The sequence below is a fragment of the Macrobrachium nipponense genome, chromosome 14 (genome assembly GCF_015104395.2).
Source record: "Macrobrachium nipponense isolate FS-2020 chromosome 14, ASM1510439v2, whole genome shotgun sequence".
Lineage (NCBI taxonomy): Eukaryota > Metazoa > Arthropoda > Malacostraca > Decapoda > Palaemonidae > Macrobrachium > Macrobrachium nipponense.
This window is the reverse complement of record NC_087207.1, coordinates 84,314,093-84,329,092: the sequence shown is the minus strand read 5'-3', so window position 1 is coordinate 84,329,092 and position 15,000 is coordinate 84,314,093. Positions and strand designations below refer to the sequence as shown.

Below are 15,000 nucleotides of genomic sequence, written 5' to 3'. Positions count from 1 at the left end.
GAATTTATGTATGCATATAGGCTTGGTGATAAATGAAGAAAAGAGCAAATTTCAGTCAAGGAAAGCTAACAATAATACGGTTCCCACAAATGGTAAAACTTTGGAAAAAGTAAATAATTATAAGTATCTAGGTATGTATATTAGATTTAATAAAAGCATGAAATCAATTACTTGAAAAATTTTCATCTAGCTCGAATGAGACCTTTACAGGTATCAGCAGGTATCAGCAAATATCGGTAATGGTGGTGTTATTCCTGTTCTAAGAAACTTGTACAGGTACGCTCAGAAATGATACTACATGATTACATAGTATTTAGTTCAAAATTCACTAACTGGCAACATAAAATTATCCAAATCTAATTTTTTTCAATGGATAAACACAATTATTGTATACAATAAGGCCATAATATGTTCCATAAGAGTGAAATCTGTCATATTTTTCAAAACTGTAAATAAAAAATGTCACGTGTAGCCAAATTTCATAAAAAAAAAACCTTGCAAAACATTTTGAAAACTTTCGTTTACTCATCGTTGATGCATTTGACCAAAACGAAATCATCATCAAACCTCAGTTCAGTTGTTAAATAAAAAAAAAAAAAAGAAAAAAAAAATCGTCATGACGTTAATATTGATTCCAAAGCAGAAAAAAAATGTAAAATGCCAATGCAAAAGTAGAATGCGGCCACTGATATCACTGTGGGAGTGAAGCGATGCAACAAGAACCACCGGACTTAACATATATTGTAGGCCTACAATGAGTAGCAACGATGAAATTATCGTGAAAACATTAATATTTAGATTTTCTTACAAATAAAATTATTTACAATGTATTTCTTAACCACTTCAAAATTCATGGCTTTCTAGCAACTTTTCTTCTATGCAATTATTCTTTTGCTAAAGCCAAGATTTTGTTCCTAGGCCTAGGTGTGCTAGATTTCTTAACTTTACTCTTACCATTCACATCTTTATGTTAAAAATTTTTGGCCAGGAAGTAAATGATATTATCTACACATTCTTGCATTTCAAGTTACCTTAAGAAAGAATAAATTATACACCAAAAGCGAGCAGAAGGAATTTTAGGGAAATAAGATTTCAAGCCAGTTAAAAAGCAAGTGTTCCATACGCCTTGATATTAATACTAATAGATATTTCAATTACTAGCCATCTCCTCCATATATTAAAATTCATCATCATATTTTATTCCTCAAAGAAGAGGTAATCTCTACAAATAAATTCATTAGTAACAGATTATATCTCAGAAAGCTTAGATAATTTTTTTTAGACCTATAAATCATGTTTCAACTTGCAGGCAGCTTAAACAAAGCCTAAAACTTCAACATTCAAAGAAAATTTTATGTAATTCCTATTCCTATTTTGAAAATGTTTTTATGACTGTTAGCCTTATTAGATCTACTGTTATAATACTACAGAGGTATTTATGTTGATCAGCCCGAGGAGCATGTTAAGTGTGCGGTCACTGATGACACCGCTAACCTTATCACACCGTACTTTGAACTAAACAACGTAAAAACAAGATCAGCTCAAATAACACTGATTACGAATTATACCAATGCATAAAAGGTATTTTATTTATATAACCATAAAGCAAATAGTGCTAGCTGTGAATTTGCAAACTTTTCGACATATATGAGCTTAGAAATAAACAAAAGAATTTTAACACTACTTGGCAACGCCACGTTGAGTCTGAGAATCTGGACCATAAAAAAAAAATTGTCACATAAAATTTGAGCATCACTGTACATCAGTAAGGTGCGTTCAGTTATTGATTATGCATCACCTGTGCTGGTGCATTATTCCAACACAGAGTTGAGTCCTTTGGAAGTCGTTCGGAATAAGGGACGGAGAGTTATTTTGGGCTGTTCCATGAGTACTAGGATTGAAATCTTGAGACTGTAATTAAATCTACCGATTGTGGTTGACCGAATACAAGAGTAGAGGCTATGGCTGCTCTTCGTATGATTAGAAGGGGAGCAAGGGGCCTTAAAGGTGGCTATAGACAGTTATTCAGGTAATAGAGGTTATCCTGCTATATATAACATTAATTTCATGAAACTGTATAATATACTGACGCAATATATCTTCAAATTTCGTGTAAAATTACAAGGAGTTCCAATAAGCCGCGGTTGTGTTACAAAATAAAAATATTTGTAAAATTGATTGTGAAAAAAGTGAGTGTAAGACACATTATTTGAACCCGTTAATTTTCTTTAAAATTAACACATTGCCTGAGACTAGTTATATACATATGTACTGTGATTTTTCAGTGAATGGTATCAAGGTTTGGATGTCGGGTGGTTATAAGAGATTATTATGAAAATGATATGAGTAGTACTGATGAGGCACTGTCTAAAAGAATAGAGAATAAAACTTCTGCTACTCCTACTGAATTACATGCCAATCTTGAAGGCTTAACCACAGCAGTAAACAAGATGAAAGATGTGTCTGTTTTCGTTGATTTTCAGCGTTCATCTTGTACTAAACTTGAGATCAGTTAACAAGAAATTAGTAAATGTAACGAACTTGCATGTGCAATGGAAGATCAGGGGTATTTTGTTAAGTTTTTCTGGGTACCATTTCACGTTGGTATTCGCTTGAATGAAATGGCTGATAGTTTGACAAAGGATGTTTTAAATGAAAATATTATTGATATAGAAAGCACAATGACTCTGAGTAGAACAAAGAAAAGGCTAAAATTGAGAGGTATTTGTGAGAAGCGGCTGAAATTCGACAAATTTTCAAGGATGATAATTGTCAGTGTAAACGCTATTTGTTTGTGTCCGAAAACGACAATATTGTATAATGCAGGGCATTATCCAAACTAGATGTACTTTAATAATAGCACTTGGGATAGAAATATTCTCGGGAAATCATTGATGATGAAAACTCTAAATGTGAATTATGTGGTGAGGTATGGAAACATACTTTACAACATTATGTTATGGAGTATATCAAATTATCATAGTTTCGTAACCCCAGAATAGATGACTTAACATATCAAAGTATGTTATTTTCTGAAAAATGACGTTTGCTCTAGAATTGTGATGAAATTCCCTCAACTATTTTGAAATAAAAAAAAACTGACTTTTGCCCAATATGATTTTGCTATAGTACATTACCAACATTTTCTTTATTGAAAGTTGGCTTTGCAGTTTGGCATTACTATGATTATTTTTTTTTATTTTTTGCTCAATATAAGTTTTTATTTAGTATAGCATTTGCTTTTGTATAAATTGGTTTAAGATTTTTCTCATATAAAATATTTGCCTTTCATTACAATTTTTGCCCTGGAGTCTCTTTTGAATTTTGTTGGTGGGTGTAGCAGCATGATGCTACACTCATGTGATGTATATCAATAATTTTCTTTCATTTAAATTTGATTTTGAATTTTTTTTTTTTTTTTTTTTTTTTTTTGTCTTACTACGAAATCTTCTTGTGACTCTGTATTTGTTTCCCTAGTATTTGTACCTGAACCCTGATAAGGTGTAGAAAAACAGGAAAGCGCCTAGTCCAAGTAATTTCTTTTCACCCTTCTCCTAGCCGAGTGCATATGCATATATATATTATATATATATATATATATAACTAATATATATATATATATATATATATATATATATATATATATATATATATATATATATATAATTATTATATAGTATATATACTATATATATATATATATAATATATAAGGTATGTATATATATATATATATATATATATATATATATATATTATTATATATAATATATATATATATATATATATTTATAAATGGGTGTGTGAGTGTGTCGTCCTGGTGCGTGAATGTGTGCGTAGTGTATGTATGTATGTATGTGTATATGTATGCATGTATGTATGTTTGTATTTATGTATAGTATAGTACAGTATAACATACAACCTAGGTACATCACCCCATAAATTTTCGTATCTGAAATAGAATAGTAATCCTCTCGCATCAACCCTTTCCACCTTCCAGTGAGGATATAGGTACATAACAAAACTCCACTTAGACCACGCATAAACACACCTTTCCCCATAAAGTAAAAAAGAAAGCAAAGCGTAGAAAGGACAGATATATAAAAACACACACACACGCACCTCCAATGCGAAAGTGTTCCGTGTCCCCCGTTCCGTGTTTCGAGCTCCACTTTCCTGGGACCGGCAGCATGGGCTGATAAATGGTGTTTACTGCAGCGATAGTATTGCGTAGCCTGCAGACATTGTCTCTCCAATGGTGTTTACGTTTCTCCTTCCTCCTCCTCCTCCTCCTCCTCCTCTTCTTCTCCTCACGGTCCAGCATCATCCGAAATCTCACTCTATTCCCGTCCCTGTGATCTTATTTGCTTCGTCTTACATGCTGATTTCAGTTACCGGAGACAATTATGTGCTGACTGAATACGAGGCTTGATAATTGGATTTTGTAGCTTTATGCTGGTCTAGATTTCGATATGGTAATGATTATAGCCAGTGCAAAGCGAATTCGCGTTAAAATAACTAAATCTTTTCAATGTATTGTAATGTTTTATATATATATATATATATATAATAGTATATATATATACTATATATATATATATATATATATATATATATATATATATATATATATATATATATTATATATACATATATATATATATATATATATATATATATATATATATATATATATATATATATATATATATAGTATATATATATATATATGTATATATATATATATATATATATATATATATATATATATTTATATATATATATATATATATATATATATATATATATATATATATATATATATATATACTATACTAAATGTCTTCACTTTGACATTTCAATATCGAGAATCAAATGCGTCTGAATATCTATATTTCTTGATATCCTAGAGAGAGAGAGAGAGAGAGAGAGAGAGAGAGAGAGAGAGAGAGAGGAGACGAAAATATAGAACGAAAATGATGAAAGTAGTAGATGAAAGCATTGAAGCTCATAAAAATGATGATGGGAATAATGATAAGAATGATGACAATAGTTATGAACTAAGGCAAAGCCATTTCATCTGAATTAATCGAAGACGGTCCATCTCAATTCCACTCTACATTTACTGAGCGCCTCGAATGAAAACAAATCGGAATTGAAAACCCAGAAATTCAGAAAGGGCGTTTCATAATTATAAGTCGAAATGTTACCGAAACACTTAGAAGCTTTCATTTCGCTGGACCGTCATAAGTCAAAGGAATAGTTTGCATTTCCTATCGCTGAACGCCTTCCTGGAATAGTTCAATAGGAAGGGGATCGACCTACTTAGTTTCTAAAGAGATTTATTTATTTATTTACTTATTTATCTATTTATTTATTGGTTTCTAAGATTATCAGAGAGATGATTCCACTAGTGCTACTTATTTGTTTATCAATATTGTCTTTTAATGATTGGAAAGTTAGGAACTAATGAAGATTATGGTTGAGAGACCGAAATTACTGATATCTTTATTCTCTAGTAAAGCTTTCTTCAAGTTTTGTTTCATCAGGATTATGTTTTCCGTATTTATCAAATATCTGTTAATAAAAATACTCGTTTTCAAAAATAAGGCACTGTGAAATTAATCTGCTAAAATGGTTAAAAAGTAACATTCTAAGAAAAATCATGAATTCGTTATTTCTTTTTAAGAGATTTTCGTCAGTGACTTCTATATCATAAGGTAGCGAAAAATATCCTGTAATGTCAACTTAATGTCCTCTTTTCTCTAGGGGACCTTGCAGCTCTTTTAATATTAGATACCTCATCTGTAATACATATCTTAGTATGTCACAGACTCGTCCAGGTAATGGGGATGGATTACCTGACCTGCTCCCTCCTTAATTATGAATATTCCAACAGTTGATGGAAAGCATCGATAGTAACATCTTGTTTTCAATGATTACTTCCTAGGAAAGGTTGCACAATTACAATCAACCATAATAATTAATGTTTCTTGTCATTTCCACATAGCTATCGTATTTACGGCTTTGGTAAGTCTACCATATAGATTACACACCCTTAAAAATTGTAATTGTTAAGTTTTTCCGGCGAATTTTTAAACCAAATGTACAACAAAGTTAAATGGGAATTTTATAAATGTATTTCAGATTATCAGCATTTACCACTTACAAATCAATGTTTGCCAATCTAAAAAAAATAAATAAATAAATAAATAAATATTTACTTATCAACAAAACTTTCAGTAGAGACGTAACTGAATTATAAAAGACCATGTTTTTATACCTTCAAACATTCTTGCTAAGTGCCATGAGAGTCAAGGCTTGACAAATATTTTAAAATAGAATGTTTTGCTCGTGTTTACATAGTCTGCCTATACCACACAAACATAAAAATCACAAAAAAATACGCACACACAAACACACACACACACACACACAAAGACACACACATCTCGTGTTTTTGTTTTGCAAAACTTTCTGACAGATTTGACACGAGGGGTCTAGAAGAACGAGCCCGCCCAAAAAAATAAACCTGCATTGTAGACGTGGATTCAAAAAGGATTTTCCAAGAGGAAAGGTTTACGTTTTACTGTTATCGGTTTGGGCTCAGGGGCACCCGTCAAAATGACAGAGAAACTGACAGTATTTGACATATTTCCACTGCAGTGGAGGACCTCGCAGATCCCGAATGCGAAGAAATAAATAAATAAATATCACACCTTCGTTCAAAGTGATTTGTTGGTAATGTTCAGACGTAAGAGTTACTTTTGACTCACTTAAAAATTAAAGCAACTGTTTTGCAATGCTCCTTGTATTTCATATTTTGCTTACATTTTTATCGACTTATTTATCATTTTGTTAATTTATCCATGTCTTTTTTAATACCTGATCTCTCCTTTCTATATTTCCCATTTCCCCTGGTTCTTCTTTCCAATGAACATCGTATTCGTTGGAAGATTGAATTTCTAAACATTGGCACTTTGGGCTTTTTCTATGTAAATAGGCGTAATCTTCTTCTTCTCCTTCTTAATAATAATAATAATAATAATAATAATAATAATAATAATAATAATAATAATAATAATAATAATAATAATAATAATAATTCATTGTCAGTTTTCGTACTATAAATCCCTTTGAATTAGTTTAATTTTTTATACAGTTATCCAAAACCAATGTCTAATAAAGTACGATTTTCTAGCTTATTTGGTTACCTATTGAAATCCTTTTGATATGTAAGTCATACTAATCCCCCAGGATTTTGGATTCATTCCGTAAAAACATACATTTAGAGCAATACATCGGGGTTTTAAATCCTTTAACATTATGAATCCCACACAGAGATTTCAGGAAAAATAGATGTATTTTACTATGGTTTCTAAAAAAAAACATCGTATAAGTATCATATCCCTTTGTTTATAACATTAATTTTCTCTCCATGTAATCCTATCTATTCAGAACTAACTTTCTAAAAATGAATGCATTCACTTGTCTTCTCATTGTAAGGTAAAATATTTACACACACAAAGATGCTAATTGTGAAGGAATGGCAGCATACATAATGGAATTTGTCAGGGTACCTAGACATAAAGAGAGGATAAATGGCTTATAATGAAGACAAATGTACAAAGAGGAATTTCCAGCCCACAATATAGTATTACAAATCCTCAGGTAGTGTCCATATCTCGCGGAATAATATTGTACTAGGAATCCCAATATATGATGAATTATGTAGGCCGCTGGAATTATTAACTATACTCGATATCAGGACAGAGTCTGCAAGACATACAAGGGGAGTTTATTTTATGGCATAACTGAGAAGGAATTTGGACAATCCGTCTGTTCCCAGCGTTACCGAAATTTCAAGTAACCTATTACTTCTCATTTCAAATTTAAATATAACAATACAAACTTTGGCGGGGACGGGGGGGTGGGTTGGGTGGAAGAGGGTGCGTGAGCAAATAACGCAATAGATATGCTTGTTAACGCCAGAAGTGCGTAATTTGATTTTTTTTCTCGAATCGAGGGTGATCATAATTGAAATAAATGTCATGTTGAATATAACCAGAGAATGAATATGTTTAAAGGGATGACATTAAACCTTGAATCTTTTATTTGAGTCTGGAGGAAAATTAGTTTATGTTAGCTTTCCAAAGATAAATAATATTTGTTCATGTTTAAGGCACATTATTTATGATAACACACACAAACTCTCTCTCTCTCTCTCTCTCTCTCTCTCTCTCTCTCTCTCTCTCTCTCTCACTGAAGTAACTCACACGTGTATGTGTATAATAATATATATATATATATATATATATATATATATATATATATATATATATATATATATATATATATATATATATATATATATAAGGCATAAAACTACTATTTTAACGTTGCAACCATGGGGTTTTATGGGCCTTTCGTCTTCATATTATACAGTTGTATTATATTAAAAGGACACACACACACACACACACACACACACACATATATATATAATATATATATATATATATATATATATATATATATATATATATATATATATATATATATATACTATATTACACGATATATACATGTATGTGTGTGAAAGAGAGAGAGAGAGAGAGAGACAGAGAGACAGAGAGACAGAGACAGAGACAGAGACAGAGAGAGACAGAGACAGAGAATCGCTGCTATAAAGTTTCTACACACCAGTGCGAAAGAAGTTAGTTATTAAAATTATTATTATTTCCGCCTAGATTTCTTTATATTTTCCTTCATACTTGGGAATATTGACTTACTGTGGTTTCCTGTTTAACTGATGTGTTTAGAATTGTCTAAATATGAAACAATTTTACACCAACAAGGTCTACATTTTCCATGAGTTTAAAATGTGAGTGAGTATTTCAGTTAAATGTTTATTAGTGTACGATATATCTTCACTAAATAGACCGCATATCTCTGATGAGAAATTTTAAACTTGTAATCATACACCCAAGAAATTACACTCTGATTCTACAGGTATTTTCATCTGATGCATGTTATACACTTCTTCCCACATTTTAAAACATCGAGGTCATCAGCCTGAAACCTTGTAGTCTCTCTCTCTCTCTCTTTTCTCTTCGAATCCTCTCTCTCTCTCCTCTCTCTCTCTCGCTCATCTCTCTCTCTCTCTATGGATAGAGTTCTTAACTTTATTGGCTTTTGAAACCCTACATCAGAAGGTTCTCCTCCTCCAGGGTTCACCACTTTTTTCTTTTACTTTACGTATATTTTTGTATCCCTCTTGAGCCAAAATAACAGCCCTTTTCTCCAGAAATCATACAAAACCCACCATTGTATCCCAATTATAGTTATAATTCTTGTTTAAACTATATTACGTTTTATAATATTCCCTCCACCAAGAAGCTTTTTGTATCCCTCCTGAGTAAAAAAAAAAAAAAAAAAAAAAAAAACAGCCTTCCCCTCTCAAAATGATCCGAAACCTACTCCTGTATCCCCATTAATGGGATTCGCATTTTGATATCCATTCAGTTCATCCAGTATCTGTCAGCAGTGAGTGGTTCTGATCAGGTGGATAAACAGAACCTTCAGGAGGATTACAACAACTCGGGGATCAGGGCGGCCGCCTACCAAGTATAAGCCTTGGCGTCTCTGGAATATTCATGGAGTTTGTGTATCAGTACGGTTTTGCACTTCTGGGAACGCTGTTTCAGATAATTAACTTCTCAGCCATAAATCCAGTACACCGAATATGAGACGTTATTGATTTTAATTCATTAAAAAAGCCACCAATTAAAACAGTTACTTGCAATCGTGATAGATTTTTTTATTAGTCTATAGATATACGACTACAGGTTGTCGTTATGTTTGTATAACATCACTATGCCACAATTATGGGTAAACAGTTGCGTTTTTATAAAGACAATTCATTACCTTTAATCGTAAATCATGAGCACCTATTAATATCATAATCAGTAACTGTCGCCAATGTATTATTCGTGCTTATTTACACCATCATGATGCTATGATTCCGGCAAAACGGTTCCGGGTTTTATAAAGGCAAGAACGATGCCAAAGTTCCTCAGCTTCAATTGTAAATCATGAGTAGCACGTCCTACAAAATCTATAAGTTTCAATAATGCATTTGAAGGGATATGAACTCCATTTCTGAAGTTTCCATTGATGACCTATGTTCTTCCCTTTGCAAAAACGAGTCTTGGATTGCAAATCATTGATCTTGTGAATACATAGGCAATTATATTTTCTGTCTTTAAACATTCAACTGAAAATCCTTATGGACACAGTGTACAGAGGGCTCCACAGCCTGCAGAGAGGAACAAGTCATAGGAAAGAGTGGCAAATAAATAAATATGAGGGAATGTAAATAAGACTGATGAAAATGAATCATATAGAAGAAGTCTTGCTTAGATGTATATTTCCCATTGCCAAGGTTGCCACCTGGCACTGACAGATACGTCATATTATATTATTTTGTATTGATATTAAAAAACGTTGTGGTGAATTGTCTGTTACATATATAATTACGCAACAGCAACAGTCATCGAGGACAAAAATTAAATGTTCTGTTGTAGGTTTATGCAATAGTGCAGGTAACAGGCTAGTATGGAAATGTATCGTTTCAGTTATTTATTTTATAATGATTTGAAATATAATTTTGCTCGTCATAATTGTTTTTACAGTTGTTCACGTTCATGCTAATTATTTATTGTTTTAATTCCTTCTGCAGTTATATATATTTATTTTCTTTGTTAATAATTCTTTTATATAAATCTCGAATGGCTGAATATTACATACTTCTAGTTCTCGTCTGGCTACCAATAAACTTTTCTTAATTCCATCTGTATATTGATTCAATCATTTTTTCCAGATAAGAATTGCTACTGTAGGAATTTTTGTATTCACATTTATTTTCATTATTGTTGCAAATTGTTACTTAATTTTTGTAACTGCCGGATAGGTATATGTTAAATATGTAATTCCTGTCTGACTACAAATTCGCTATTTTACTTTTGTTCTTATAATGATACTTTTTTCCCCCAAAGTTTCAGTTTGCCCCTCTCTCTCTCTCTCTCTCTCTCTCTCTCTCTCTCTCTCTCTCTCTCTCTCTCTTTGTATTCGCTAAAGCTTCATGTCCTGAATTTTCAGCACAGTACCCGAATAACCGACATGCAAAAAATCCTTTCGATAGATTAAGTCCATTTCCATCGCCTATACTACTCCATTCTGACCTTCCCTCGTCTCATTTCCTCCTCTAATGGCAAAAGCACACTCGAGTGAGGGGAAGACAGACCTACAGAGAGAGAGAGAGAGGAGAGAGAGAGAGAGAGAGAGGTCGTATATAAATAAACGGATGTTGAAGGGAAAGTGTGTTCCCGGGCCTGGTTTCCCATTATCATCTCCCAGCTATAGAGTTTCAGCGACTGCCCGACAGCCTAGCCTAGCCTGGCTGCCTCAGTCGACTCTCCGTCTCCTATCAGTCGTGGCCGGGACTTGCTGGCGAAGGGTTGCATCCAGTAGTTCCTGTCGCTCGTTTTTGCCCCATTACCGTTGACATTATAAGTGTGGTTTCTCTGTTCTCGTGGGACTTCGTGAAGGACACTTACATGCGCCAAGCGAGTGTTGCGTGTGACCGTAAACAAAAAGCCCAGGTGTGAATAATTTAATAAATTTCACGATTCATTTTGCCAGAACACTTCCTGGTAATGGCTCGCAGGTTGTAATGAAATAATTGTGATTTCATAGTGAAAAGTAAAACTTTTTTTGTACAAAAACTGTAAATATGGCACCAGTTACTTTTTCTGCTTAACGAATGCAAGTATAACTAAATAACTCCTAAAGTTACTACACTGAAGTTAATGCAGGAGAAACTTATAATGTAAAAGAAGTTAATGGACCGTTTCTACTTTGAAAAGACATCCATTATTAACAGTGAATCGGTATCATGTTCGAATATAAATGTCTTTTTTCTATACTGAAAATTCGATTCATTTAGGTGAGTATATAATGTATCAAGCTTTACTTAGGTCTCATAATACAAATTTGGCTGCGGGTATTCGCATATAATAATAATAATTAATAATAATAATAATAATAATAATAATAATAATAATAATAATAATAATGCATTTCATATTATAGGGTTCATGTATCGTTTATAGGGAAATATATTTAGACTAATTTCGCCATATATGAAGTTACTTGACTGAAGTTTTTTTTTCTTCAAATCATACAATTATGTCTTACCGTGGATATGTTATATTTTAGTAACTGTTATTATGCTTTCACAACCATACGTACTTATATGTGAACACACACACACACACACACATATATATATATATTATATATGATATATTATATATATATAATATATATATATATATTATATATGTGTGTGTGTGTGTGTGTGTGTGTGTGTGTGTGTGTGTGTGAGTGTACATACGTGTGTAAGGGAGTGTTTTTTTTTGCATGTCAGTGTCCTTTTTCATTTGTGTCCATGTCCAGTGTCCTTTTTCATGTGTCCATGCGGTGTAAGTACTCGTCTTTGCATAATTGTTTAGGCATAATGCTCCGGTTTCTAATTCCTTCTGTTTTACCTAATAATATATTGTAAAATATGCACATACGCTTCATTGGGTATTCATATATGGTGTTAGTGTAGCCGTCAAAGTTTTCAAAATAATTTTGATTTGCTCTCTCTCTCTCTCTATCTCTCTCCTCTCTCTCTCTCTCTCCTCTCTCTCTCTCTCTCATCTTTTCGCATGCATACATACATATAAATATATTACACACACACACACACACACATATATATAGATAGATATTTATATACAGTAAATTACATTATTATCTCTGTATACAATATATAATATATATATTAAATAATATGTATCTCATTAATTTTATTCATACACGTATACATATATATAGTGTCATTATCTATATATAATAACTATTCTTATATACATTCAAGGATTATAATAATTCTTCATAATATTATATATATATATAGAGACTATATATCTATATCTATATACTTATATAAATAATATCTATATAATATACTATAGTATATATAATATATAATATATATAATAATATATATATATTATATATGTTATATAATAATTATAATATATTAATTACTGTTATATATAATTATATAATTTTCAAGCCCAAACACTAAATAGAATTGCTTATTGCTCCTAACACTGCTTTGTTAATAAGTAAAATGAATGTTTTGAATTGCCATACGTTCTCTCATCCATAAAAGACAAACTTAGAAAATAAGAGGTTTTCTTTATTATTATTATTATATTATTATTATTATTATTATTATTATTATTATGAAACACCACAAAATCTCAGAGTAAGAGATAATGAAGAAACCACTATTATATAATAAAAACTGGCAAAAGGCGAGAGATAGAATGTAAGGTTCTACAGAGCTAGAAATTAAGGTTAGCTGAGAGACGGCAAGATATAATGTACTTGTTAAGAGTCATTAGAGATTTCTTCTCAGTTTCTTCCGGGATCCCTCGCCACCAGCTACGTAAACAAACGAAACCGGAGCAACAAGGGCATAAATAACTCGCGTTGAGAAGTGTTTAGGGGCCCTCAGCACCAAATGGAGATGTTAATAAGTAAGATATATAAAAAATGCTTATGTAACTTTTCATGGCGCCGTACCGCGTAGGCTGAACCTATGTAGTGAATACGGTATAGTAGTTACAGATGAGATAGAGTGTACAGTAAATGCAATGGAATGTGGCAGAAATAATCGTGGGATGCATATGGAAAAAAAACACATGCACGCACACTCACACACACACGCACACACACACACACACACACACACACACATATATATATATATATATATATATATATATATATATATATATATATATATATATATATTATATATGCATACTATTATTATTATTAAGTCAAATAAATATATACGCAATAACATTTAGTTCTCGAAAGAATGTTTATTCTGTTATCATGCCGCTATATATGAAAAATATTTTCAATTATTTAAACGCAACGCATGCAGTGAAAAGATTATACTCCTAGTAATTCTCTCAGGCGTTACGTTCTCTTTTATTACATTTTTTATTTTTTTTGTAGTTAGTAAATGAATCATATTGTTTTTCTTTTTTTTTGGTCATTAAGTGCTGAAGGCAACCAACCAGTGGAGTTACTTACAGTTGGTCATACGATAACGATGGAATTAATCAGATTCGTCACGCGAAGCTTTTAAACATTCCCCCGAGTGAGTTTGCCGCAACACCCCCCCCCCACTCCTTCAGTCACCCTAACTGAATATGACCCTTAGGATAGGGGTTACATTCTTTATGTGACCCCTCTACTACGACCAATTCACTGTGACCCCTTTACTGTGACTCCTTTAGTAAATGGCAACATGTGGTCATTTGTTATGACTGTCTCTCTTTGTCTTGAAAATGAAATTGTTTATCATTATTGTTGTTGTTCGACGTAAACGTACTATTCCATGAAAAGACGATAAACGCTTATAACGTTTATGTATACAAATAGATAAATAGATACGAAGACCACCAACCCAAGAACTTTGAGTTATAAGTGTTATATAGAGTTAACTTGATATTCGTGTATGGCTAATTGCCCATTTGAGATTATATTGCATCTACGTACATCACGAAATCATGATCATTAAGTTTGGCTAACAGTTATGTGTACTAGGTACATTTATATATATTATATATAATATATATAATATAATATATATATATATATATATATATATATATAAATATATATATATATATATATATATATCTATATATATATATATATATATAATACGTATTATAGTATATATAGTTTATGATATCGCAATATGAAAATTTTGTAAATAAACTCCTGCCACTCCATAAATATAAGCCGTAACTCAGGAATCTTGAATATGAAGCCCATAAGCGAACGCCTTCGATTCTTACTG

General features: G+C 31.7%; 1 protein-coding gene across 3 annotated transcripts in view; it reads left to right on the top strand.

The window, feature by feature from the left end:
* The first annotated feature begins 11,491 nt into the window (after positions 1-11,491).
* The window catches only part of LOC135226615 (SPEG neighbor protein-like), a 134,239-nt gene continuing 130,730 nt past the window's right edge, over positions 11,492-15,000 (top strand). For 2 of the 3 annotated variants that reach the window (XM_064266330.1, XM_064266328.1), the window contains exon 1: positions 11,492-12,006. The gene's annotated coding sequence lies outside the window, so the exon portion shown is untranslated. The remainder of the gene's footprint in view (positions 12,007-15,000) is intronic. The other variant, XM_064266329.1, reaches the window with a different exon arrangement.